The following is a 27,160-nucleotide window of genomic DNA, read 5'->3' as shown; positions in this document are numbered from 1 at the left end:
CTGTTTTATTCCTGGATGGCTGGAGCCATGACAAGCGGCAGACATTAGAGTAGAACGTAGGCTTAGACTACCCTATTGTCTTTAGATGGGTATTTGCTGCCTAACACACTAGGATTCAAAATTATTCCTCCTTCGTTATAACTTAAAGGACCATGTTGAATAGAAGGCATCTGGAGAGCAAACTGTTGGTAACACCTACTAAAAAAAAACTTGCATGAACCTGAGAAAGACAAAGCAGTGGGAAGTTCTGCTGTGGGGCGTCGGCTGCCTTCCATGGAATGACCAAGAACTGATGGAGACCTCCTTCAGGTGCGTGGTTGCCTCAGGCTGCCTGCACAGTCATGGCATCTTTTGGAAGACCAAACTGTCTAGTTTGGCTTTTATTCTGAATGTGAATCCATCTGGGGAAAGCTTGCCTGTCTCCACAGACTGCATAGGGAGCTTCATGGTCTTCCACTGACAAGTACAATTTTACATTCATGCTTAAGCCCAGTGGAAGCCAGTCCAGCTGAAAGCTGAGCATTTCTCACTCACTTTCTGTGATAATCACAGTGAGAAAAAGAGAAAATATCTACAAAGAATAAGGAAAAGATCAGAATCAAAAGACTGATAAGGAAGAAAAAGGTATGGAAACACGGTATGAGAAGGGAATGCCAATGGAGCTGCAGATGGAGAGTGAAGTGTCTTAACACAGAACATTTTAAAAACCCCACCGTTATCGCTTTGATGCTAGTTTCCTATTTCTTCATAAACTAGGGGACTCAGTGAACCAGAGCTGAAGAACTTCTTCCATTTTTTGCTTCTCTCTTAAGTTTCAACTTTTACTAGCAGTAAGCAGCAAGTAAGTAACTGGTACTTTTGTTCTGGCAGACCTTTCCTCTAGAATAAATTCCCATATGTTAAAAGATTTGTTTTGATTTTATATGCTTTAAAGATATTTTTCTATCAATACTGTTCACAATTTAATTACAATAATTAACATAGTTTTCCAATATTTTTTTGTGCCTTTGATTATATGCCTAAAAATGTTGCAGCTGTGTTTACCTATATCCCTTTTGTCTCAGGCTTCATCTGAAATGAGAATATCATTTTATATATAGCTTTCCACTGGCTTTGTGAACTGTTTTTCATAATATCCCAGTTTAGCTTCACATAGATTCATACAAAGGAATGTACTCAGCACTCTTAATTTGAGTGGTTCTGGAACAGAGATCAGGATAGGCAGAAATTCCTTGTGTAAATTGTGTGACTTTTCAAGAAACAGGAAAATATGTTTTCTGTTTGAACAACACAAAAATATGTATTACCAAGAGAATGCTGGGGGGAAAAAAGTGGTGGAAAGATACACTTTTGTCTCTCATTACTGAACAGAGGAGATAATATTAGAAAAAGCTGTTGGTTAGAAACTGATTTTTTCTCGTTTCTAGTAATATATGCAATCACTAAATGCTCTTTCATCATCCTTTGCCTAGAAATATTAGTTTATTTTCCATGTAGCTGACCTATTTCTGGGAAATGGGCAAGGTGAAATGTAATTCAGCTTTGTACAGCTGATGTGGACAAGAGATCTCTCACTCATTATTGAAGCATCAGCTACCATATGTGGTCCGTAGATCAGCCAAACATTTGTGGTCCAGCAGCTGCTAACATGAATTTCTAATGGATTAGGCTTTGGAGTCTCTTCACTGGGAATTGAAAAGGTCCACAGAGTTTCCAGAGTGGCCATTGGGATTCCCTTCCTGCATGAACAGAATCCAAAAGGGCCTATCTGAAAGCAATTGTTTCATGTAGGTTGCTTTGCTTGCCAGCTCCGAAAGGCAGCTAGCAGAAAGAGAACTGCTGTTGGGGTGGGGAATTTTAAAGCAATTCACCGAATGACTTGAGAATTGCTAGTTATGTGAACATAAGAATGGAAAGCAAAGACCAAGAGAGGAAGAAGAGGACAAAATCTGGGGGAGGAAGGAGGAATGGACAAAAAATTTAAGGATAAATAATAAAAGGTGGGTGAACAGGACCTCTAGGTCCTAAGGTGTACGTAGAGGAAGGCTCCACATTTCCTGCTACCACATTTCATTGAAAACAGTTTGCCAGAACTGGATGTTCTGAGAATGCAGTACCTTAAATCTCCAGGCATTACTGAAGTATACAGATTTCATAGTGCATTGAACAGATGAAGAATAAACTGAGGCAAAGTACTCAAATGGCTTCATTTTCTCTGTAGCCTATATAGCATAGTGGAAGTTTTCTACTGAAAAATCAGTGTGCTATGGATCGGCATCACCTTCCTCTGTGTTGTGTCCATTGCGTCTGTGATCCTTCTTTCATAAATGTGCCCAACAGGCTATTTAAAAAGAGACTGGGCTCTCTGATACATTTTTTAAAATGCTTTTGTGTACCATCCACAGTACTTTCCAGGGAAATAATGTTACGAGAGACTGAGATTATGTACTATTATCAACCTTAACTCCTTATAAATCATGAAACTTTAAAACTGTGAGATGCTTTTTTTGAAAAAATTATTTTCTGATTTCTGTTTGTGTGGTATGATTCAACCTGTTTGCCGCAGCTTTGAGGGCTAGAAATCTGTTGGTTTTATGTTGGAAGTTGAGATTTCCACTTAAGCAGTGCTAATTTGGGAATTAGTTTTCAAGAGAAATGACAAATATTTCAGTATTCATAGTAAATTCATGAATTGCACAACTCTCTTGACTTTTGAAGACGTCTCATATTGCTGCCTCTTTTTTGTGGACAGCCCCTTATTAACTGATCATTTCCTGTGACAACTGCTGGTTTTATTTCTTGGTCACGTAAGACAGGTTTCCCCTCTATACTTCGTTCCCTAAATACTGATTTGGCAGTTTGGTTTCTTAAGTCAAAAGGAGTTACATGCTTCCTTCAGGCATTTTAAATGAAGCTAATTTTAATATTAAAAATTATAGACTTACTTCAGTCATAAAATACAATCAGAACTCCAATATAATAATACAATTTCAATACTCCATATAATGGCATATCCCAGCATTAAATACAGTCTTAGTTAATTAATATCTTGCTGTAATTCTGAAAGACTGTTTAATTTGCAGGATGTTTTTTGAAATTTGGCTTTGATTCTGGAGCATAAATATTTGCTTTACTACACAGAACATTAGGGAGCAGTCAAAACGGGAAGCAAATCATCCCTATATCTCAGTCTGTATTCTCTGAATGGGGTCAAGTTAATTTGCACCAATGCAGGTTTCTGATGGACTATGAATCGGGCCAGAGGCATTGCCTTCTCAAGGAGTAAGCCCTGTTATTTAAGGTGTCAATTTTCTTCCTTCAGGAGATCCTTATTTGCTCAGATTTTCCTGAAACAAGTTGAACTTCTGGCTCTTCCAGCAAAAGACACCGCAACGTGTCTAAGCTCAGCTGAGCACAAACTGACACCAGTGCTGTAAGCTGCCGCAGAACTGGTGGTAATGATAAAAATGACCTTTTAGCATTCCTCCGTTTCTGGGCTCTGAAGGGTGAAAGTTTAGGGTTTATGTTATTTTGCCTTTTTTTTTTTTTTAAGAGGTGTCTGCTAGGAAGTACAATCACTAAGAGTGTTTGAACAGAGCTGGGTACCAGGGAGGTACGTGCCCCAGCCTCGGCCTGTTACTTCTTCTGAGATATTCTGTGTCCGAAAGGTCCTGAAAATAGTGTATTTTCCCAAAAGGACAGTTTTCCTCTGGCTAATTCATTAACTGAGCTGGAGAAAACACTAACAGAGCTCATAATCGTGGCGATGAACGTGAAGGGTGGATTTTCCTGCAGGAGGTGTGCAGCAGGAAAGGAGACAGGCAGCCTGCCAAAGGAGACACCCAGGCTCGGTCTCAGGGCGACAGCGAGGGGCGGCAGAGCGGGAAGCTGAGGGGCGGGGGGGCGCGGAGCCGGGGCCCAGCGCGGCTGCACAGCGGGCGGCCTCCCTCGCCAGCCGGGCCGGGCAGGCGGCGGGCAGCGCGGGGGAGCGGCCAGGCGCCCGGGGCCCTCCTGACACCCTGGGGCCCGCCTGACACCCCGGGGCCCGCCTGACACCCTGGGGTCCTCCTGACACCCCGGGGCCCTCCTGACACCCTGGGGCCCGCCTGACACCCCGGGGCCTGCCTGACGCCCTGGGGTCCTCCTGACACCCCGGGGCCCTCCTGACATCCCGGGGCCCTCCTGACACCCCGGGGCCCGCCTGACACCCCGGGGCCCTCCTGACATCCCGGGGCCCTCCTGACACCCCGGGGCCCACCTGACACCCCGGGGCCCTCCTGACACCCCGGGGCCCTCCTGACATCCCGGGGCCAGCCTGCCAGCCCCGGGCCCGGGGCCCTCCTGATAGCCTGGGGGCCCTCCTGCCAGTCCGGGGCCCCCTGCCAGCCCCTGGGCTCTCCTGACAGTCCAATGCCTGCCTGCCATCCCCGGGCCCTCCTTTCAGCCCCAGGCCACCTGCCAGCCCGCCTGGCCCCAGGGCAACGATGGTGCTCAGGGGACACCCGGGACAGCATCACTCCGCTTCTCAGAGGGAGGCTTTGCACCCGCAAAAGGGCAGAGGGGATCCCAAATAGTGGGCTCAGTCCTCACAGAGGGCACAAAACTTCATCTTTTGATTGGCACTCGGGTAGCTGATGGCCTTGATAACTACATATCCCACATAAAACTGCTCAAGGCTTTATCACTCCTCAGGACTTGAGCCAAGATTTATTTTTTTAAAAAAATCTTGGCTGCTTTAAGTGATACGCCTCAGTAAAAGTGAAGTCACCTAAATGCCTCTCTGTAGAGCAAGATGCTTAATTTTGATCAGCAGAAATTGGAAAAGTTGATCTTGTGACTTCCCTTTGAAAGGAAGACGTTGTGCTCTGTGTGTTGAAGTACTCTCTTCATTCACTACTGCAAGACAGTTGAATCAGACTTGTAAAAACATGGTTCAAAAGCTTTCTTAAGAGTGACAGTGCAATATTAAGCATATGGGCATAAGTTGCTAACATTGCACATTGGTAGTCTTGAAATAATTTTACGCATTAAATGTACTGGATTCACAAGTAGAACATACTTTTGTAACTATCGTATTGTGAACTCTCTCTGGGATCGAGGACACCTGTGACTTCTTCAGCTGGATCAAAGGTATTCAAATACCACATTGTGTCCTCAGTAGCAATGGTACAGCTTCAGTGTTTTCAGTAGGTTTGCCTGGGCAGGTCAAGTGGCACCTTCAAAGGCATAGTTGCTACGTTGCTACAGCAGGAGAAATAAAACCCCAGCTGCATCATCAGAAGAACTAAGAGGAGTGAAAAAGCCCTGGAAGCCTTATTGTCACCAACAAATGAAAAATTCTAAAAAGATGCAGGCAGCAAAACTGCTAAGTGATAAATTAGGATTTTATGTGATATCTGCTGCAATTTAAAACAGCTGTACAGCTTGAAACAGTATTTCTTACTTTTTGGACCACAAAGCTGCCGTTCAACCCTCAACATTTCTGGTGAATCACGATACATTTTTGCCAACCATTGGGCATTCCTGTGGGTCACCGTGTATCCTATTGGTCTATGGTTTTACTGAACTCAAAGGCAATGTGGTATGGCTGGCTGTTACACTTCACCAGACTTCTGCTGATCATTACCACAACTGCATGGCCTGCTGGTGGTACACTGAGTGCAGCTTGGAAGCTACAGGGTCAGAAATGAACCCATTGTCTGATGGGGGAAGAGGGAGAGGAATTTGTAGAGCAGGCATCTGCGTCCAGGCTGTTGTTCTAACAGGCTGTGAGAGGCAAGAGACATTCTTCTCATCTTCTGGTGGCCTCAGCAGTCCGTTTCAGCAGCACACAGTAACATATAGCAAGTAGCAAAGCAGGTCATTACAGTGCTGTTTGCATCCATTTATTAAGGCACATTTCCCTCTCCCTTTTCATATCTCATTCACATGCTGTCTTGGTACTGAATACAGACAGGAGAATTTGATTCAGACAAATTTTTTAACCTCTGCAAAATTTAAGGCTCCTTTTCAAATGTAAAAAAAAAAAAAAAAAAAAAAAAAAAAAAGTAAATGATCAAAGGGAATAGGAAGACCATCCTGAAGGGAGGGGTGGCAACAATGGAGATTGTCTGAACAAATCCTATGCATGGACAGCATCTCCAATCAGAGTAATTACTTTCTCTTCTCCAAGGAACTGGGAGTGGAAAACCTATAGTTCAGTCCAGACTGCTTGTAACAATAAACCAAATACCTTCCACAAAGAGCACTTCGGTTACTCTCAGATACCTTTGGCATTGTGGAGATCAGTCTTCAACCAGTCTGTGGAAGTAAAGAAACTCTCTTGCTTCAAACACTTTGAGTTTCCCACTACCAGTCACTAATGGCCGGGAGATAGCCCAAGTGCTTAATTTTATCTTTAGAATACTGGTGCTAAAAGAGGAAGAAACAAACGGATGTTAAGAAGCAAAATAAGTTTATTAGAAGTGGTAAGGAAAAGGACATTCCAAGGTCTTCACCTTCTTGTAACAGCTAAGGGCATCACATAGAAGTGTCATGCACTGATGATATGAGATCTTGTTAACAAAAGCCAGACAATGTCTCGTAATATCAGGATAGCTCTGCTTCTGACAAATCAAGGGGTTTGTAGGGGTTACATTTGGAGCACTGTGTGAATTCTCATTCAAATTAGAAATAACTATTCTTGATCTAGAGGCCAGCCACAGCAGAATAGAAGACTCCAAATTAACAAATGCATGTTGCAAAAGACAACAAAAAGATTAGAGACAAGATGAGAAAGATGAATGGTCCTCTTGACCTGTCCTGGCTTCTGGATGCCCAAAGTCATCATCCTGTCTGACAGAAGGGGAGGAAATCATGACAGAGACTTGAGTTTCTGTGAAACCTGATTATGTACATGGTCAGAGGGCTCCCACAGGCCTCCAGCACTGTGGCCCAGCAATGCCTAGGTTTTCTGCTGCTGGGATCACAGGAGCACAAAGGACAAAATTAGGACTCAGGCCAGTCTATTATCAAGGATGGAGACATGCCTGCAGAGTCCCTTTTGCCTAGCTTTAAGCTTATGCAGTGTCAATATTTAGGTAGTCAGGCTCATTTTCAGTCAGAAGGGAAAGGTGAACACATTTTTAAGATGCAGTCAACCTTGGCTATTTCAGACATTTACTTTAGTGAAGAATTTGCTGTCCAGAAACTCCCTTTGTTGGTTGACTCAGATTTTAGATGTTGAAGTTGGTCAGATGAATCCTGACCCCAAGACAGAACTGGTTGTTATGAGTCGCTGTAATTGCCATTTTAACTGTGTCACGCATGTTGTATGGTCTTTTCAATGTCCTCCTGTGTGTTTCTTGTCCTTAGAGATCTCCCACCATGAAAATTTCTGGCCCACAGTTTTCAGCTTTTCTTTTTTAGCTTTTCTTCTGTGTTGTTCTCTTACTTTTTTTCACCCCAAATGCTCATGTGCTTCCAACCCTGACTACTTTTGTCTAACAACACTGTCCTTATTCTCTCTCCCCCTTCTAAAGTAAATGAAACCATCTATATGCAGGGGTGAAAGGAGAAGGTTTTCTTTTGATCTAGCAATCATCTCCTCTAGTTTCTTCTCCTGTATCTGGCTGCTTGGGTCAGAGACACATGATTTGCTTTGTGTTTCTGTAGTGCCTGGTACAATAGAGCTTGCTCCATGGCTAGAGCTCTAAATCACAACGATTGTACAAAGAACAGGGGAATAATGAATAGTAAATGAAGTAAGAGCTAAGTAAATAGAGAACTACGGTGAGGGAAAAGGGAGTATATGGACAGCAATACGAGAGAAGACCAGAAACAAAGAGAAGGGGAGAAAGAATTAGGAGATGCAGTGAGAAAGATATTGGAGACTGAAAGTGAAAAGTCACAGTACCACAGTAGTAGGAGAGGGACTGGAAATGGAAAAAAACATCAAATGGAAAAAAAGATACTTTATGAAAATAACACTGGAAGGTGAATAACATGGAAGTAGTTCAGTAAGCCACAGAAGGTTTAAAAAAACCTCAACCCAAACAGTTCAAAGAAAATAACAGGATGAAAGGTGAGAGGAAAAAAAAAAAAAAAAAAAAAAAGGCAAACAGGACAACCAAGGCATGGATAAACTGATTGACTCCAGTCCTGTAAGAACACAATTTTGAAGTTAAGGCTATCGAGCTTACTTCACCTGTGGACTGTCTGCATTTTCTTTTTTCTTCTGTCTTTCTCTCTCTCTCTCTCTTCTTTTTTTTTTTTCTTTTTTTCTTTTTTTTTTTTTTTTTTTTGGCATTTATGCAAACCTTCTTACTATGGTGTCTTTATCAACTTATTTTCCTGAGGTGATAGAATAGCCCGCTTTTCCACCTGGTTCCTCTACAGTTTGCATTCAGAAATGGCTGAGTGATAGTGGGCAGAGATAAAATCCGCACCATGAATTTTGCAGCCTGAGAGTGACAATGTTCAGTCCTTCCTTGTCAGCCAGAGCCCTCAGATGCATAGCTCACCCTGAGCTGCATGTGTACAGTTGAGGGCGGGGTTTAGTGCTGCTTTCCAGCATACAATTAACACAGAAGGTCTATACATTATCTCATCTTGTGTTTTTATTATTTGCAGCTTATTGTTCAACTGAGCATGTATCATTGGTTAATTAATGCTGCCAACACTGTGCTCCACTAAATGATTGTTTAGCCTAGAGTGGAATAAAATACTACAATGACTAATACAGTATCATTATGTAACAGAAAATTAAAAATTTGATAATTTGATTGGAAGTCTCAGGTGAGTTTTTTGTATAGAAGTGTTAACCTCAAGTAGCTATAAACAGGTAAATGTTTTATTCAGCTGACTGATAAGGAATAAATGCTTATGATATAAATTATGTATAATTAATACTCCTGGGATAAAAAAAATGTATGCTAATAGGTTGTCAGTTAATTAGGAAAGGAATATGAGGTAAACAAAGGTGATTAGAATATACCCTGGGACCATAAACAGAAATTGTGCCTTAAATAATCTGTTAAAACCCCCCTCGCATTAAACAGCAAATAGTTCAGCTTTAATTCAGAGCAAAACCATAGTGCTTTACAGAGAAAGGCACAGTGGAGATGTTAAATAAAGAAACAGCTTGTGATAACAGATCTGGGGGCTGCAGAGTAACTCACCTTCCCTGTTCTGCTCTACCTTGTTTTGTATATTGTCTTGATCTGTCCTCAGATAAAAGAAGGCTAAAATAAGCTTTGCAAAAAATATGACAAATAATGTGCTAGAGGTCCAATCTTACATTTTAGCTCACAAAAAAAGAATAGCTTGTACTGGTTGATCTTAAATCTGCAACGTGGGAAGTGTTCCCCACATCAGTTTATGCCTCTTACCTGGCCCCTGACTCACTGTTCCTCCTTGCTTCTGCCAGTATCTTCATGTGATAAATGAGACCTTTCTCCTTCCTGCCATTCCGTAATTTTATTTGGGCTAGACGTTTGAGATATTTTCTCATGAAACAGGACTAAAGCAGAGAAAGACATGACAGAGATGAATGCTCATTACAATGGCAGCCAAGTCTTTCCTTTGTGTCGGAAGGGGACAGATCTGCATTGCTCTTAAGGCTGGACTAGTGCCTTGTAAGAACAGCCATCCTAGAGAAGATTGAAGATTCATCTCCTCAGTGCCTTGTTTAGGACAGTAACCAAAAGCAGCTGTTGAAGGAAGAGTTTAAGAACAAAACAAGTATATATGATACTTCCTTTTAATATTCTCCTGGCCTTCGATCACTTGCAGCTCAGCGGCTTGCTTATCTCCAACATTTATCCTCCATTAGTTTGGCCATTCCTCCTCTGACTGTATGTAGACAGCTGTTCCTGAGACCATTCAAGGAGAATGGTGAGACCAGTGTCCCTGATGTGAAACCCACCAGAAAATGCTGAGCTGAGCCAGTGCAAACTAAAGAGGGTCATTACTTAAAGGAGCATAGACTTATTATGGGTTGTAGAGGGAAAAGAATTTGATATGTTCAAAACGTATGTTCAAAACATAACAGGATGTTTCAAGTGGAATACAAGGCTTATTATGGATTGTTAGAAGAACAACCAAAAATGGGGAAAGAGAAAGATCAAGGTTGGTTTGAGACCAACAAGCATGGGAAAATAGAAGATAAAAGGGATAAAAGAGGCTGGTTAAGGGTAAAAGGATGTCTGGTCAATATACTTGTCTGAGTTCCCTGCTCTCTACAATCTATCTTATAACCTTACTAAATCCTGTTTATATCTACGCTCTGTGTGGGTGCACACTGTATTCTGAGGTTGTGAATGCGACAGCTAGCAATCTTTGAGTTGGAGTAGTTGGTGGGTAGGAGAGGTCTCAGTGCCAGCCACTGGAGCGAGAGTCTGTTGACCTAAAGGGCTTACAGGTCCCAGTGCCAGTGAGTGTCTAAGAACAGCTACTGGGAGATCCAGACTGTGTGTGTAGATGCTCCACCAATGGATTTCAATCCTTATAGCTGGAGAGGAGGAATAGGACTGAGCCTCTGTGCTGTCCATGTTGAGTAGAGGGTATGCTTGCGTGGGTGTTGTTAAAGGCACTGTTCTCTGTGCTGATCCACGCGGCTGGCCATACGACTGTGCGTCTGCTGGGAATACGTGCCCAGCTGCCTCGCCACTGGCTGGACCTGGGGACATGGCACTGCAGCAGCCTTGCACCTATGCGAGACAGGAGAGATCCCCATGGGTGCCAAAGCCACTGCATTTGGTTACCCCTGACAGTCTACAGCTGCAATCTATAGCCTACAACAGAACACATGCATGCTGAGAGGTATTGCACAGGTCAGCCACATACTGCTGGCCGCTATTTTTTCTGAAGTGCTCTCCTCCTACCTTATTTGACAGTCTCTGGTTCACATCTCCAAAGAGGGAGTGAAAGTTGGCAACTCTCTGCTCTCTCTGTGCCTCTGCTGAAAGTTCATCTAAGCAGTTGTCCTGGTTTCAGCTGGGATAGAGTTAATTTTCTTCTTAGTAGTTAGTACAGTGCTGTACTTTGGCTCTGATGTGAGAACAATGTCGATAGCACACTGATTTTTTTAGTTGTTGCTGGGTGATGTTTATACTAAATCAAGGACTTCTCAGTTTCTTGGTCTCTGCCAGCCAGAGGGCTGGAGGGGCAATGGGAGTCGGGAGGGGACACAGCCAGGACAGGTGACCCAAGCTAGCCAAAGGGATGTTCCGTACCATATGACGTCATGCTGAGTATATAAACTGGGGGAAGAATAAGGAAGGGGGGGGACATCTGGCATTATGGCGTTTGTCTTCCTGAGTAACCGTTACGTGTGATGGAGCCCGGCTTTCCTGGGGATGGCCGAACACCTGCCTGCCCGTGGGGAGTGGTGAATGAATTCCTTGTTTTGCTTTGCTTGCATGCTCGGCTCTTGCTTTACCTATTAAATTGTTCTTATCTCAACCCTTGAGTTTTACATTCCTTTCTGATCCTCCTTCCCATCCTTCTGGGTGGGGGGGGAGTGAGCAAGCGGCTGCGTGGTGCTTGGTTGCTGGCTGGGGTTAAACCACAACAGCAGTGCTCAGAGAAAAATATCAGAGTGTGGAGGAATCACCACAAAACAGAGCCCTTTGGGAGTCACCACCTACTTTTTGCAGTGAGCTGAAGTTACAGTAGTGGTTATGGTATGGAGGGATATAGCCTTCCTCCTGCAAAAGCCAGTCCCTTTGAAAAGAGATTAAATTTTTTTGAGCTATCTTAAACAACTGTGGGGGAGTCTAATGCTGCCACACACCTAATGATGTTCTTCAGGTCTCATTAAGTGGGATGAATCAGGTCATTGCTGTTTTTCTAAGGTGCACAAATGAATATTCTTCTGTCCCTTACACAGTTTAGTCTTAGAACTGATACAAAACCATTTTCAAACATGTTCAGCCTGCAGGGTGTGTCATTACCAGTTTCTCAGTGAATTGAAAATATAACTTGAAAAAAAATAATGATGTAGAGACCAGAGCCTAATTTCCAAAGAAACTCTTCTCCACAGAATGGTGTAATCCTTGGTGGAGCTGCTTGGCAAGTTAGGTGTGTTTTTGTATTTGTAGGATCAGCTAATGAAATGCACAAATTAAATCTCCATTGTATATTGTACAGCTATTTCAGGGAGCAGCATGGGCTGGAGGCTCCCTTGGGGCTGTGGAGTCAGACGTGAGGGTGACCCTGCACTGGCCATGCCCTCACCCACAGGGCACAGTCCCATGGGGCTGGTAATGGGGTCCAGTGAGAGACCCCTAACATAGCAAGTGGTGAACTGGGGCCAGGGCACAGCCAGGGGCTCCAGCCAGGAGCAAAAGGAGATGGGGACAGGGATGGGGCTAGAGACCAGCACTGCTGTGCCATCACTGAGGTAGGGACTGATGGCCTCAAGGGGGGCTGCAATGGGGTCCTGAACCATGGGCGGGATGGGGTAAGGTCCCAGAGTGGCTGGGCAGGGACAGTGCTGGTGGTGTCCTCAGGGCCCTGACAGATTTTATTGGATGATTGCTTAAATTATGTGTGATGAAGACGTGTCATAAACTTATTATTAGTAGTAATATTTATATCCCTGTACCACCCTCACAGACTATCAGACAATGACCTTTCCCAAGATTAGCGGGGGAAGTAATATCTGAATGATGAAGCCTAGAAGACACAACCAAATGTATGCATTTCCCCTGAGCTTTTATCCACACAGGAATAAAATCAACTAGTGTTGGCTTGGATCGAGATGGTTTCGTATGCATATTAAGGTAAACTAATTGCTGTCTTTCAGATACGGCAACTTCATAATTCTACAGAAATCTACAGAATACAATATAGCAATAGCAAAAGTGGTCTAAAGCAAAAGAGGATCTCAGGAAGGCAGCTAGCTTTGCTGGGTGGTGCAGATGTGGCCATAAACTTGCTTATATTTGGGCTATCTGAAAGTGGTATTTGATTTCACCCAGATAGCAAGCTACCTCATGAAGTAGTCTGAAATCAAAACTCTTTCAAGTGTAGTATATCACTCCTTCAGCTCCTTTTAATGAAAGATAGGAACATACTTTTGGAAAGAAACTTTTAAAGCCATAAGACTTGTAAACATACATCAGAATATAAAAGAAGATGTCTGACACCAGGATCTGTTCAAGTTCACATTTCAGATCACCTCAGCTCCACAAATTAGTTGTACATTTCCAAGATTGCTTTTGCATGGCTCATATGCAAGTGACTAAGGCCATATCTATTTTCTTGCTCCAAAATATAGGCTGAAGATGGTAAGTAGAAAACATTTTGCCAACCTTAAATTCAGAGGTTTAAAATTACCAAATGTAAAGCTCTAGCAGTGGGCTTTTAATTTGGCTCAAGCTTTCAGAGTCTGGCAGGCTGATGAAGTGCAATTGCCATGGGTGAAAACAGAGCATCAATTAACAGACACATGCAAGGTTGGCACCTACCAAGAATTCACCCTGAAAGATTTAAAGACAAATAACTCAGTGATCAGACACACCTGGAAATCTTGGAACAAACTTCATAGAGTTATGAAAATTAAACCTGCTAAAAACTTCCAGTTGAGTATCTGGAACAATGCTATGTGGAAGCCAAGGAGGGAAATGATACTGTATGTTACTTATTGTAAATAACATTATTTACGAAGCACATTTTAAATACATTTCTAGTGATGCAAACGACAGTCAATATTAAAAGGTGAAGAGCACAATAGCCAGTCTGTTCCAAAAAAAAAAGTTCTCTGAAGACCCAATGGGTCTGAATCAAACCTACTGATGTTTATTAAAGTTTTTTACATTTACGAATCAAACCTACTGATGTTTATTAAAGTTTTTTACATTTACTTCAAAGTGCTTGTAATCAGCCTAACAGTTTAAGAAGTCAGGTTAAAGCCTTCACAGAGGCACAGGGGTCTTAGGGCTTCCCTAATGTGTTCAGCCTATGTTTCAAGGCATTTTACCATTAAGTGAAAGATAAAAGTAGGGAAAAAATACTTACAAATACTTGGCCTTTGCCTTAACATGATTCAGAATGTAAATCTGTTTAAAAACACTGAATTGCCTCTGACTTTATGTTAGAATTTCTGATGTGTCCTGTGAAGGTTTCAGGTCACAAGTAAAATTTGTAAAGTAGAAATAGGTTAACACTGACAAGTGTGGAAATACTTTTCTTAGTGATGTGGATGACTGTTCCCCAGCACTAGCTCTTGTGCATTTTAGTAGTATCCTTTAGATATTATATTATAAAAAAATCTTTCTAAGAAATCAAAAGGTACTTTCAAAGAACATACTTATATGATCAATTCTTGTTATCAGAAGAAAGTTTATGTAGATGAAATCTTGAAAGTCAAGACCAAATGTCTTAGAAAATGTCTACATGTGATGAAAATGTTGCCAGACAATTCATAGTTCGTTTCATGAAAATGCAGAACCTTCTTCATTATGGAAGACAATACAATCTGTTACAAAGACACTTACATATTTTAGAGTTTTTAAAATTACTTCCTAGTTGAGTCAGTATTGCTTAGGCTCCAGTTCAGTGAAGAACTTCAGAGTGTGTCAGGGTGGACCTTATTGCTTTCTACCTGGTGGGTGTCCGTCTCTTCTCCGAGGTAACAAGTGGAAAGACAAGAGGAAACAGCCTCAAGTTATGCCAGGAGAGGTTTAGATTGGCTATTGGGAAAAAAATTCTTCACTGAAAGGGTGGTCAAACATTGGAACAGGCTGCCCAGGGAGGTGGTTGAGTCACCATCCCTGGAGGTGTTTAAAAACAGGTACATGTGGTGCTTAGGGACATGGTTTAGTGATGGCCTTGCCAGTCCTGGGTTAATGGTTGGACTTCATGATCTCAAAGGTCGTTTCCAACCTAAATGATTCAATGATTCCATGATTTATGTGCCAGTGACTTGATCTTAATGAAACATTAGTCGTTAAATAAATACTTAAATCCTTTGCTGAACAGTGCTGTTTTTAAAGCACAATATGCTGAATGAAGCCCCAACAGTACATCTTTTTCTTACTGGCCTTCCTCCCTCTTGTTGTTGCTGAAAAACTCCTCTGGTTTTCTTTTCTCTGTCTCTCTTCCTTTCGGATTGGCTGCATTCACCAGTTCCCAGGTGCCCCAAAAGGTTTTGGGGGAACTCAGCATTATAAAAGTCATGGTCGCCACTGTTTTCCTTGGGCTACAGTGCTGTGACCTTGATTCCTTCCCAGCAGTTTCATTGGCTTCCAAGCCAGTTCACACAAGTAGGGCTTTTCTAAATCACATTATTTTTATGCTGCACCTAATTAAAAGTGTTCAGGTTGCTCTTCTCCTTTTGTCTATGCTACAAGTCATAAATTTGTATTTAGGAACAGCTACTCAAAGCTGATCCTGCTAGGAGTATGCTATGTCAAAAATAACCGTGATTGTTGTTTTAGTATTAATTTTAGCCTAGTAGTGCTATGTACATAGTGCTGAAGATGAAATTCACTCTTAAATCTCCAGCAAATTCTGAATTGGCAGCCAGCATCATTTGTTTCTCAGAAACCACATTATGGTTGAGATGGTTTGAATTCTCTTTGAATGAATTGTTCTGAGCAGGGTCTCTTGGGGAAACTGAAGATGATAATTCAGGAGGCATTTTAGAGACACAGATAAATCTATCAATTCTGAAGTTCTGAGAGGGTCAGAGACTTGTGGAAGGCTGGCATGCTATGGAAGGGCAGAACCCAAGTAGGTGTAAACAGGTGCAGCCCTCTAGAACTCCAGGAAAATATTCTGATTTGAACCAGCTGAGGTCTTGCTATCTGTAGTTTGGCTTATGAGATACAGTTTGTTCTGGCCCTGAGATTAAATTCTGATTTTGAAATAACTTTTTTTTGGGTAGAAACCAGGTGTTATTTCCAAGAGGGATTTGGATTTCATCTGTACTTAGTCATACTGTATTGTAGAATATCTGTCTGCTCTTTTCTTGGATAGGTCTAATAATTCACACTCTGAAACACGAAGTGGTTTTAAATTCTTTGATTTCTTTAGCTGCATAGGTATGGTATGATATAGTGCCTCTCTCTTATTCATAGGTCTGTTTCAGGAGGAAGGAGAAATGAGGGGAAGAATAAACATGGGGTAGAAGTAACAAAATAAAAGAATATTTAAATGATTTCAAATGGATTGTAAAGTGTTGAATCATAAAGGATTGGCAAAAAAGCCCTCTCCTCATGAGGTCTGCCTAATATTAGGAATTATTGCCTCAAACGCTGCAGGTGTGGATCCATTTCTTTCATTGCTAGCAAATGGGGTTGCAACTGCCTTTGACAATGTAAAAGCTGCACAATCCCCATGCCCCAGGGCAGACAATGATGTTGGTGAGATGCTGATTTTAGGATAGAAAATTACAATGGTTATATAGTAAACAGCACCTGGAAGTTTACTAATGATTTTTACAATTAACAGCAGCACTATGGTCTGATTATTCATGCATGCTTTCTATGAAAGAAAAGAAGAGGCAGATGTTGAAAAGAATCACATGGGTTGAGGGATATTTTTATTTTTTTTTTTTTTTTGTAACTGGAGGTAGAGCCTCCTTCCTCTTATCAGTACTTCTGATAATGACACCAAAAAAATTGAAATAAAAATTAAAAAAAAAAATTAAAAATGCTTGGAATGCTCTAATGTCCCATTAACTCCAGATACTTACAAACATATATTTGCATGAAGTGTGTATGTGAACATGGACAGAAGTATGTCTATATGTGTGTATGAATTCTTATACAGACCTTAATCTCTGCCTGTGGTTTGATATGTAGATTTGGCATGCAGCTGAAAAAAACCCAACAAAACAAACCCCAAAACCTGCATAGCCATGCAGTTCTTCAGCTTTAACAACTGGATCGTCTATGATAATAATGGTTGGATCTCTCCCCTTAGAAGTCCACCAGGTGTGCACCTGCCAGGTTAGTTATTTCAGAGTGCTGAGATTCAAAAACACTCCACCATCTGCAGCATAAATTTAAAAGTACAGTAAGGCATACTGGTACCTCATATATTTTCTCTCTCTCTCTAGTCATCATTTATTTTCACAGCTGTTCTCGACCCACTGCCAAGCAAAGACCTCTTCAGTTTCTTTTCTATCATACTGAGGCTTAGTCAGTATCTTTAACAAAGGATGGGTGAGGCAATGCTCATAAAATACAAATTCTCTTTTCCTTTAACCCTTTGTCAATTGCCACAACTAAACCTTTTAGAAGGTTCTGAAATGTTAGCTTTGTCCTCATCTTTTCGCAGCAATAGGCTATTGCACCTTGTTCTTACAGGACTTCAAGCCTAATTTTGCAGGTACAATAAATTATAGCAAGAAGGTATTAGCAAACTTCAGATACTTATGCCAATGTGTTAGGGGTTATCTGAAACAGACTCAGCACTTCTGGGGTTTGTTGATCACTAATCTTGTGTATATAAGGGCAGGTAAAACCATACACATTTCATTCTTATCTGTGGTCAGTCAGCTTGTACAAAAGTTGTATAAGACCTTCCTATGAGGTGAAGTCAATATTGAGGTGAATGTGAACTCAGGTAAATCCCTTCTCTGAACTAAGGCCAGGGCTGGATGCACTATGTGCTGCTGTCTGTACAGCATCCCAGTTTGCTGAAGATTGAAAGTTTCTTGTTGCTTTTCTGGTTAGTGGCCAAGAGAGGCAAGTGAGGCTGAAGTTAGAGTTTTATTAGTTTTGGCTAAACATCTTTGGTACCTTCTGAGATCTTGACCATGCTGGGTTACCATCTCTAGTCTTGGAAACTAAGTTGTCTTGATCCTATCCAAAACCTAGGTGAGACAGATGCTAGGCACAAGCAAAGGAATCGTGGCAAACACTTGACCATTGCAGCTCAGTGAGATGAAAGGCAGGATCTGTCCTGATCACCCTGCTGAAAGAGCAGGTGGGGGATTGGTCAGTGATGAGGCGTTGTCCTGCTGAGCAGGACATGGGTCTGGTGTAGCCCAGGGCCTTACTGTGTTCTGAATATTCTTGGTCAGGCAATTACCTGTAATTGCTGTAACTCAGCTCAGGGGAGAGGGATGGATTCATGTAGGTAACACTATGCTTTTTCTTCCTCTTTTGCACAGGTATAGGATAATCTCTTTAGATTTCTTCATCTCCTTACTCCAGTGGGCATTTTGGCTATTACTCTTGACTCCCTTGGGCTTTTCATTGCTTATTCAAACTAGAACTCTTAATAAATTTTCAGGTTTAACTTTCACATGTGTTTGTAAAGTACAGATATATATGTAATCTGTTATCTGCCTATCTAACCTACTCAGGGGCAAGCTGAGAATATAAATGCCTGTCTGAGAGATGTTGTCTTGCAAATAAGAATGTCTGACACATTAATGAAGTCAGCTGTAATAGTTCAGGTATGCGAGCACTTGTCCAGTCACTGACAGGTTCTCAGTTAAAGTTGGGTGCTGTCCTGGCCAAGAGCTTCATGCTGTTATGAGCTGCATATAATATACATAGTGTCTGTTCAGGTACACACTCAGCATGAAAAAGAGGTTGAATAATGTGAATATACAGACATTGAAACATCTAGGTATTTAGACGTTCATTTACATCCTCCCTGTTAAAGTGGAATATGCACGTGTATATATAGTGTGGATGAAAAGAGAACACAGTTTAATGACTCAAAATCCAGGTAAGACAAATAAAGCCACATAGATTTCAAGACAGGTACCTTAGTTCAGTGAACCACCTCCTGGACTTTGGACAAAGGACCTTGCTCATGCTGGGGCAGATTTACAAGGCGAAAGATGGGTAAGGGAGGCTGAACTCCTTCCCACTCCAACTATTTGCATGATATGGTGGCATCTTTTGTAGTCAGGTGAAGAGGAGGTGGCAATGTGGCGGTGTGGTGTCTCCCATGACCAATTGTTCCCATGTCAGGTTCTGGTTCCTTGCCATACTAAGCACTTTCTGTGTCTGGTGGATCCCCCTTGAGTCCCTCCATGCTGAAGCCTTTGAAGTGCTGAATTTTCAAAACAATTTTTAATTCCTCTTTACCAGGTAGGAGAAGGTATGTCATTGTTATCAAGATGTTAGATGAAAGGCAATAATTGCAAATATCATAGCAGATGAGACCTATGAGACAAATTATTGTCTCCCAGATTCCTCTGTCAAACCAAGTGTATAGCATGAGTACCGTACACACTGCATGAATTGTGTTCCTGCTGCGTGTTACTCAGAGTCATCCTGTTATGCCAAGCAAGCTGTGGCTGACTTGCATTTCCTAACTCTTCATTTCTTTGTAGTTTTTTGACAAGGCAAGATCTTACAGACAAACAGCAGTCTGAAGGAAGATGACATGTAATTTAAATAAGGCAGAAATAGGATCTTTAGGATCTGCCTAGGCACGGAGAGAAGTTCGAGCCGAAGCAACCTGTTATGCTACTATACTACAATGTATGAAGTCCATCAACAGAATAATGCAGTTGTGAGCTCCACAGAATGTATGGACACTGTGGCTTGTCCAGCTGGGAAAAACTGACTTTCTGTTGGTGCAGAAGCATTAGGGGTACATTTCTTTGGTATTATTTTGAGGACCAGCTCACAGGCTTGTAGATCGTGAGCAGAAAAGAGTAGGAAAAAGGATAGTTTAATAAGATTTGTTAAGCCTTTCTTAATGGTGGTACCTGTAGTGTTTGGAGGGTAGGGACACGCTTTGCCACCTGTAACACTGGAATTTTTTGTATCTCGATCAATCAAACCAGGACAGTGTTCTCTGGCTATGCAAGCCATGGACCATCTGGGACCAGCTGTGCTCGTTGTTGACCTAGTAGGAATAAATGGAAGAAAAAGAAGAGAGCAACTGCCTGTGATTATATCTGCTGCCCTTGCGAATATTATTGAAGTGTCTTTAAATTAGTTTGTTTCGGCTTGGGGCCTAATCCTGCCAAACACATTTTTTGCATGTGATCATGTGCCATCAGTAGGAATAAATTGAAATAAACAGAGTCTGAGTATGCTTAGTGCCTCTGAAAACAGGACTATTTATTAACATGTGGGGTTTAAATTCAGCAGCATTTGAAAATTATGCTTGCTTTTTTCCTTTCCTTTGATTTTTTTTTGTGGCTCTTTTAAAAATGATTACATCACAATATGCAAACAGACTATAATATATCATACCTGAACCATGGAAATGGCAACAGTAATAGCCAAATTCTCCCCAAGGAACTGGAGAGGTCAGAAAGACGGTGTTTGGACTGACAAAATGCATGTTTAAATGTTTCACTAAATAGAAAAGACTCTTCTGACAATATAAAACTGTCATTGCAAAACTGTTGTAAGTTTTTTTACTGATAAAGGCAAGTGATTAAAATTACTGGAATGGTACACTTTCTGCTTTTGTGTTTCTGGTCATAATTATGTTCTCTCATGTCAAGAGTAGACTCCACTTTACTGTCCTTGGTTAGCTTACCATTCATAGTCAGCCAGTACCCATTGACAGATTTACCAAGCAGAAAATACCAAATGAGAACAATGATGGCTGAGCCAAATACATTTTAAAAGAAATACCAGTCTTCCTACATTTTGCTCTACCTGACAAAGAGTGCTTTGCTAAACTGTGGAGTGGTAGAAAGCCATGGAGAGCAAGGTACAAAAGAAGAAGGTGGTAGTGATGCTGTTGGTGTCACTCTTCTTTCTAAGTCAGATCTGAACTTACACCCCAGCCTTGTGTTAGGTAGCGTGATGCTGCTGAGATTGCTGTGTTTCAGCTGAGATATCAAATGAAGGTCCTGACCTTGTTCTCATTAAAGATCCCTGGGTACTTGTTCTCATTAAAGATCTCCTGGCACTTTTCAAAAGAGAAAGAGTGTTAGCCCCAGCGTCTTGGCCAAATTCCAGCTTGGGTAATTACGTTCTGCCTACCTAAATTCCCTGGGCTGTTTCAATTCAGTTATTTTTAATTTCTTCCCTAAACCTATATGTAGTATTATCACGTGTTGGGAGACAGCTGCCTCTGGCACCCTAGATTTGTTTGCATATTTGAGGTAGAAGAACTGATATTTGTATATAACATTAATAATATGTTAAGTCTGCAAAGTGCTTGCAGTCTTATGATTTAATGCAAGATCATCTTAGAATGTAATTTAAGTCTTTCATGTCTTGCAAGGATCAGTTTCATACAAAGTATTTCTACTAAGAAAATACTTTTTCAGATGGATAGTTTGAATGTACCATTTACATTGTTTATTTTAGTTGATACTTTTTTAATCAAATGATGTAGTGTGTATTGAATGTCAACACCCACAGAATATTGGAAGACCTGTTCAGCTGAGAAACTATTTGTGTATTCATTTTTTTATGAGCGTGAAGAGGCAGAACATGGAAGATGGGAGAGGGCAGAAGATTACTGACATAGCGTGCTTTAAGTGATCTGTACAGAAAACCATTCTACAGATAGAACAGGAGCCCATCAAATACAGAAGATGTTAGTCTCATCACTTACAATCTTAATGGAAGATTCTCAGTAGTGGTAAAGACAATCAGACAAGAACGCACAGAGAATAAAATAATGAACATTAATCAAATATGGAAGGTGAAATCCTGCTTGGAGGTTCCAGACTTTTAACATACTAGAAATGCACTCAAGTTAGCCTATTGAATCGAGTGTATACTCTCAAATACATTCTCAAATGCGTGTCTCATAGGATTTGAAAAAGCAGTTTGTTTGGTATGGCCTTGCACAGAAGGTAGTTACTCACAGTTAAAGTTGACTTAGTGATCCACCTTGTGCGGACACATTCCTCAAAGGCTGGTGGTTGGCGCATGGGGGTGGTGTATCTGTGGTTGGCTGCCACAGTGACTTTGTCCCATACAGTCCATCTGTGTTCAGGCGTGTGAGTGGTTTGGCCCACTATTCAGGACTGATGCGTTTTGTCTCCCTATACAATCAATAGAAACAGATGGCTGCAGGCAGCCTACGACAGATATAAAGTCAGGTCTTGTGGACTGAGCAAGCACTTGTGGCAAAGTATAGAAACCCAAGTACTTACACACATACTTTCTGAAAGGAGGTTGCAACATACATGCAGGGGCTGTTAATCTTTTCTTTGGGTTTCCCATGTTATCTCTTTTATATTCAGGGAAGCTCTTTCATTTGTTTCTCACTACTCCTGCGTTCATCACTGAGTTGCATTTCCTCAAAGAAGGGGATCCTGGAAGGATGAGAAAAAGGGATTGCGGGCCCGATCCCACCTGGTGCTGCCCAGTGTTTCGGTTTTGTGAAAGCTGAGGGTGCTGAGTTGCCTGTTTGTACACATGCAGAGATCTGCTGCTGTCCAAATATTGAAATCTTTGGTGGGAAGAGATGAATTTTTTTACCTGCTTTCCTGGAGAAGTTATTGAGTATCTAGTTGCTTTTTCATCTGTGCCATTAACTTGATGTTTTACTGATCTGTTTGCAGATTTCCCTGAATTACACATTATTTTCATTATAATTTGTATCTACTTTTTAAATAAAAAAACTCACCAGAGCTGTTGCAATGAAAATAGAAATTAAGAAGTCTATAATTACAACATTAGCCTGTAATTATTACAACAAAGTACAATACAGAGCAACAAAATAGGAGCAAGTGTCTTAACAACTCACACACACAAACTTTGTTGAGTAACACTAAGCAGCTGATTGTAAACTAAGAAAAACAGAAAATCCTGAGCCAAGACTTCCACTTGGACTGAAGTCCCTGTTCTGGATAGCCCTGTTATATGAGATCACAGCCTTTTCTGAGAACGTTACAAATAGCCAGGCCCTGGGAGAGTTGCGGGTGGAGTGAGACGTCCTTACTCTGAAACTCTCTGGTAATCGTTAGTATCTAAAAATAAACATCATGACACGGACTGGAAGGATATAGCTCCACCCAGGGCTTCTCACTCTGTGCCCTAAGGCTATGCAGAAGTAGGGATAGCAGCTGCTGCATGTGAAGAAACAGCTGGAATTTCAGGAACTGGGTCTGTCTTCCTGCATTAAAGGAGCACCCTGTAATCCCACAAGGTGTGAAGAGGTCTGCCTAAGAACAAGATCCCTCACCACACGTGGTGCTTATGGTACCTACTACCACGTCACCTGTATGGTGATGGTGATACCCACTGGGATAGTGAGTGAACATGTGATGATCTTGATTTCATCTACCCTTAGAGCACTCTGCTGAAGTATAATTGAAGACAATGGGAAAATAGGGACTAATTTTAAAACTATTTTAGTACCTACCTATTCATGCTTCCCCAGATGCTTTTTGAAGTTCCACTCAGCATCTTATATACTACTAAAATCCTAAGTGATTTATCTAAAGTCTACTCTTGGGTAGAAAATAGTAATCAGAAAACAAGGCTAAAGCTATAAGACAAAGACTTTTGCCTTGATTTCTGGCCAACACTTCTCCCTGTTGAAAAGGGGCAATCTTTTTGCTGAAATTAGAGATTTTTGTCTGAAATATTCTGTGGAGTTTTACCAAGTTTTCAAATAAATTCATTTGAAACTGAAATAGCACTACATACTTATTTTAAAGCTGGGACCAGGGAAGAGGACTGTGAGCTTCAAATTTCAATTTTACCTCTTAAATTTTATTTTTAATTAATTTTCTGCAGTTTGAACACTGTTCTTATTAATTTTATTTCCTTTTTTGAAAAAAAAAAAGCAGGATTTAAAAACAAATTATTTGAAGAACTTTGCCAGCCATGTTGTACCACATAAGGGCATAGCTATGCTGGGGCTAATTCTTGCATCCTGAGTATGGTGTCTGTTTCTTGGACAGCTTTGCCAATATGAGCTGAGCTCTGTCCTGCTCCAGCTGGACAGCCAGCAGGACCCGAGACATGCAGCTTAGAGCTTTACTGAGTTTGTTTCAACTACAGGCAATGTTTTACCTGTATTTAACAGAAATAACATAGAATGAGAATATAGGTCTTAGAGCCACAAATGTTACCTATTTCAGATGATCCTGTTCAATACTCAGGAAGCAACAAAAGCCAAGGTCTTCCCACCATCCTAATTCCTGAGAAAAATACAATCTCCAGGACTAGCAAGAAAGCCTGCTCCATGGGGCAGTGACATTTGATCTCTGGGAGTAATCTTCAAAAAGGTGTTGTTGTCATCCTCTTGCCACAGTAAGCAGATCTGACCATATCTAAAAGAGATGCAAATGGAACTTGCAGGGGACATAAATCCCTTGTTTTATCCATCAGCTGTGCTTTTATGGAGGTCAAAGACCTGTTCTTAATTCTCCAGTGTGCAGGGGTCCATTTTATCAAGGAGCCAAAATTAATGGGATTGGTGTCTATTTCTTGCAGAGTGGTCTTAGTTCAGGATCCTGAGTGGAAATGGTATTAACATCGTCAGCTTTCACAATTCTGGAAGTCCCATCTTTCGTGCTGAGATAAATTCACTTTCCACAAAGTAGAAGACATTCCATAGAAAAGTGTCCACCTGGAACAGCTAAACCAGAATGGTTAAAATATACTGATTTCCAGGATCACAGTCCCCGTTGGTTTCTCTTCTGTATACACCGGTTGATTCTCTACTTTCAGCAGAGAGTAATTATTGTGGAAGAAAATATTTGAGAACAGACTATATGAAAAAGGAATAGAACTGGCATAATTCTAGTAGAACAGCATCCCTGACCAGCCCAGCTGTCAGTGTCACAGCAAGTTCCCTGATCTGCTCTAAGGACACTGTAGCCACAAGCTTGCTTTTTCCCTCAAGACAGAAAGTTAAGTCACAGTATTTCCCAAAATTCTTTAAGGAGGGGGAATTCCAAATTAAATAAATAAAAAAAAAAAAGTGTAAGGAGAATATACCCTGAAGATATCAGTCACCATAGAATTCTTTAACCAAATATGTTTTATTTCAAATAATAACAGTAATTAAAAATACATATTTAAGAAGGCTTAGCAGATTTGTTAAAGAGCATTTTAGGATTATAAAAGCACTTCCAGTTGCATCCACCAGATGCCATTTCAAACGCTGCTATTTGGATTAATTAACTGAGTTCAGGACACCACATATATTAAAACTGCTAGTTGCACTACCCATCCTCCTGTAATTTGTTATTAAAACCTTGCCCAATTAGAAAAACACGATGTATTAAGTAAAACAGCACACTGAACCAATCAAAAGTAATTACACAGAGCAAAATTCATTTAAATGATTTATGGCAGCAATTAAACCATTTTAAAATGCTTCATAAAGGTGTGGCATGTTTCACACATTCACATATATAGTATGTAGAATGTATGGAGTCTGTTTTAAAAAGCTACTATTAATTGCTTTTACAGAAATGCCACAAATCGTGTATTTTAGCAAAAAGATCATTATAACAGGATATAATTGATTTAAAGCACTATTCTGGTTAAGAAATACAGCTATAAAGTGCTTCAGAGTTTAGTGTAAGAGTAATTCTGTCTCTCTTATGGAGATACTTAATTACTTTAATAAGTCTGTAAAACTATTTTATAAAGCAGTAGCTTTTAAATTGCTTTCACACTAGCAGAGATTGAGATCACTTTATGGAATATAATGCAAATACATTTCTCAGCATATTAATAAAATTCTAACATTTGCTGCATTGAAAGCTGGAGAAAAAGTGCTATCTTTATTTAAATATGAATGGCCATCATGTAGATTTTCCCTCAGGCTAAAATAAATTAAGTGTTGATTAAGTACTGTATGATAACATATCCTTATCTAGACCAAAGAGCATGGCATAAGTTTGGCTACTTTAAATTGGGTCAGTTCTGCATCTGGATTGGGCTCAATGTCCTGTCTCCAGCTCTGGCCCATGACAGATCTTGGTTTAGAATTGAAGAGCAGGATATTAACCACTGTCTTAATTCTTTTGCCTTCAGCCTTCCCACATGGTAAGTCATCCTCTTCTTCCATTTGCTGCTCTGGTAGATGCCCGATCTTCATCTTGAAGACCTGCCAATTAAAGGACCAAATCCAAAATCAATGGTGAAGAAATTTCTCAGTCCTATCAGTGCCTTGGTGACTGTCAGAAGAGAAAACTATTTTTAGATGTAGGATCTCATTACCATGTACATTAGCTTAATGCCAAAGCTAGCATTTAGTAAAAGATATCAGTGTGGCTACATAAGGCTCTCATTCCTTTATTTTCTCAAATAATGAAGAACAGAGAAAGGCATTGGAAGCCTCTGCAGGTTCTCACCAATTTACAGTTGAAGCTGAGTGAATAAGTAGGATAAAGTAGCTGATAAAAACCAAAGCTGTTGTAAAAACAGAGTAATCACAGGTTAATGACAGATAACTTCTGTCATTCAGTTTAAAAATAAATTGTAAATTCCAATAAAGGCATAACAGATACTCCATTTTTATCAAACATCTCATATACTATTTTTTGTGCATTCATTTTATCTGTGACAGCATGACAAAGTTTCTAGATGATGACAAAAGGTGACAGAATCCAGGAGTATTTTATTTGGGTGTTCATCAACTCCCAGAAATGATATTATTTCTTCAAAGCAGTATTGTGAGATATGATGGCACTGGAACATTCATTTTGAGGGCATGGCAACATAACACAGTTGATTGTGCTTTGGAGGTGTTTCAGGGATGGTGCTACAGAACATCTGGTTTGTAATATACAGAAATACTATTTCAGGTTTGATCCTAAGTGCTTCGAGAAGAAAGTGCATCCTTTTTTTCCTAATAAGAGGCTCGTTGGGAGGGGAAAGCTAGTTTAGATAAAACAAGTGCATTTCTTCCCTTCTGCAGCCTCTGACCACTTTCATGGTAAACATGGATCAGCTGTTTCTTGAAGAGTTTATGAAGCATACTTTTTCTGTAGCTCTCTTTCACCTCTCTTTGCAGCAAGCCTTTCATTTAATACTGATCAAGAAATGTGATGCAGGAGATTGGATTGCTGGAGAAAAGCTTCAGAGAATAGGTCAGGGTAGTTCCCTAACTGAAATGAACCATACAATTTTTGTGGTCACTGGAATTAAGTTGATAGAAAACATATAGTCTGCTGAGTTGCAGACAAATAGTTTGAGAGCAAAGCACATGGAAATCATACCCTTATATCAACAGAGCAATCTAAGATGAACAAAAGACAGTTCACATTAAAAGACAAGGAGATCGATTTCTGCTTTCATTCGAGCAATTCATACGC

This window comes from Falco cherrug, chromosome 6 (genome assembly GCF_023634085.1).
Source record: "Falco cherrug isolate bFalChe1 chromosome 6, bFalChe1.pri, whole genome shotgun sequence".
NCBI classification, from domain to species: domain Eukaryota; kingdom Metazoa; phylum Chordata; class Aves; order Falconiformes; family Falconidae; genus Falco; species Falco cherrug.
The sequence above is the reverse complement of the archived record's forward strand: the minus strand, read 5'-3'. Positions refer to the sequence as shown.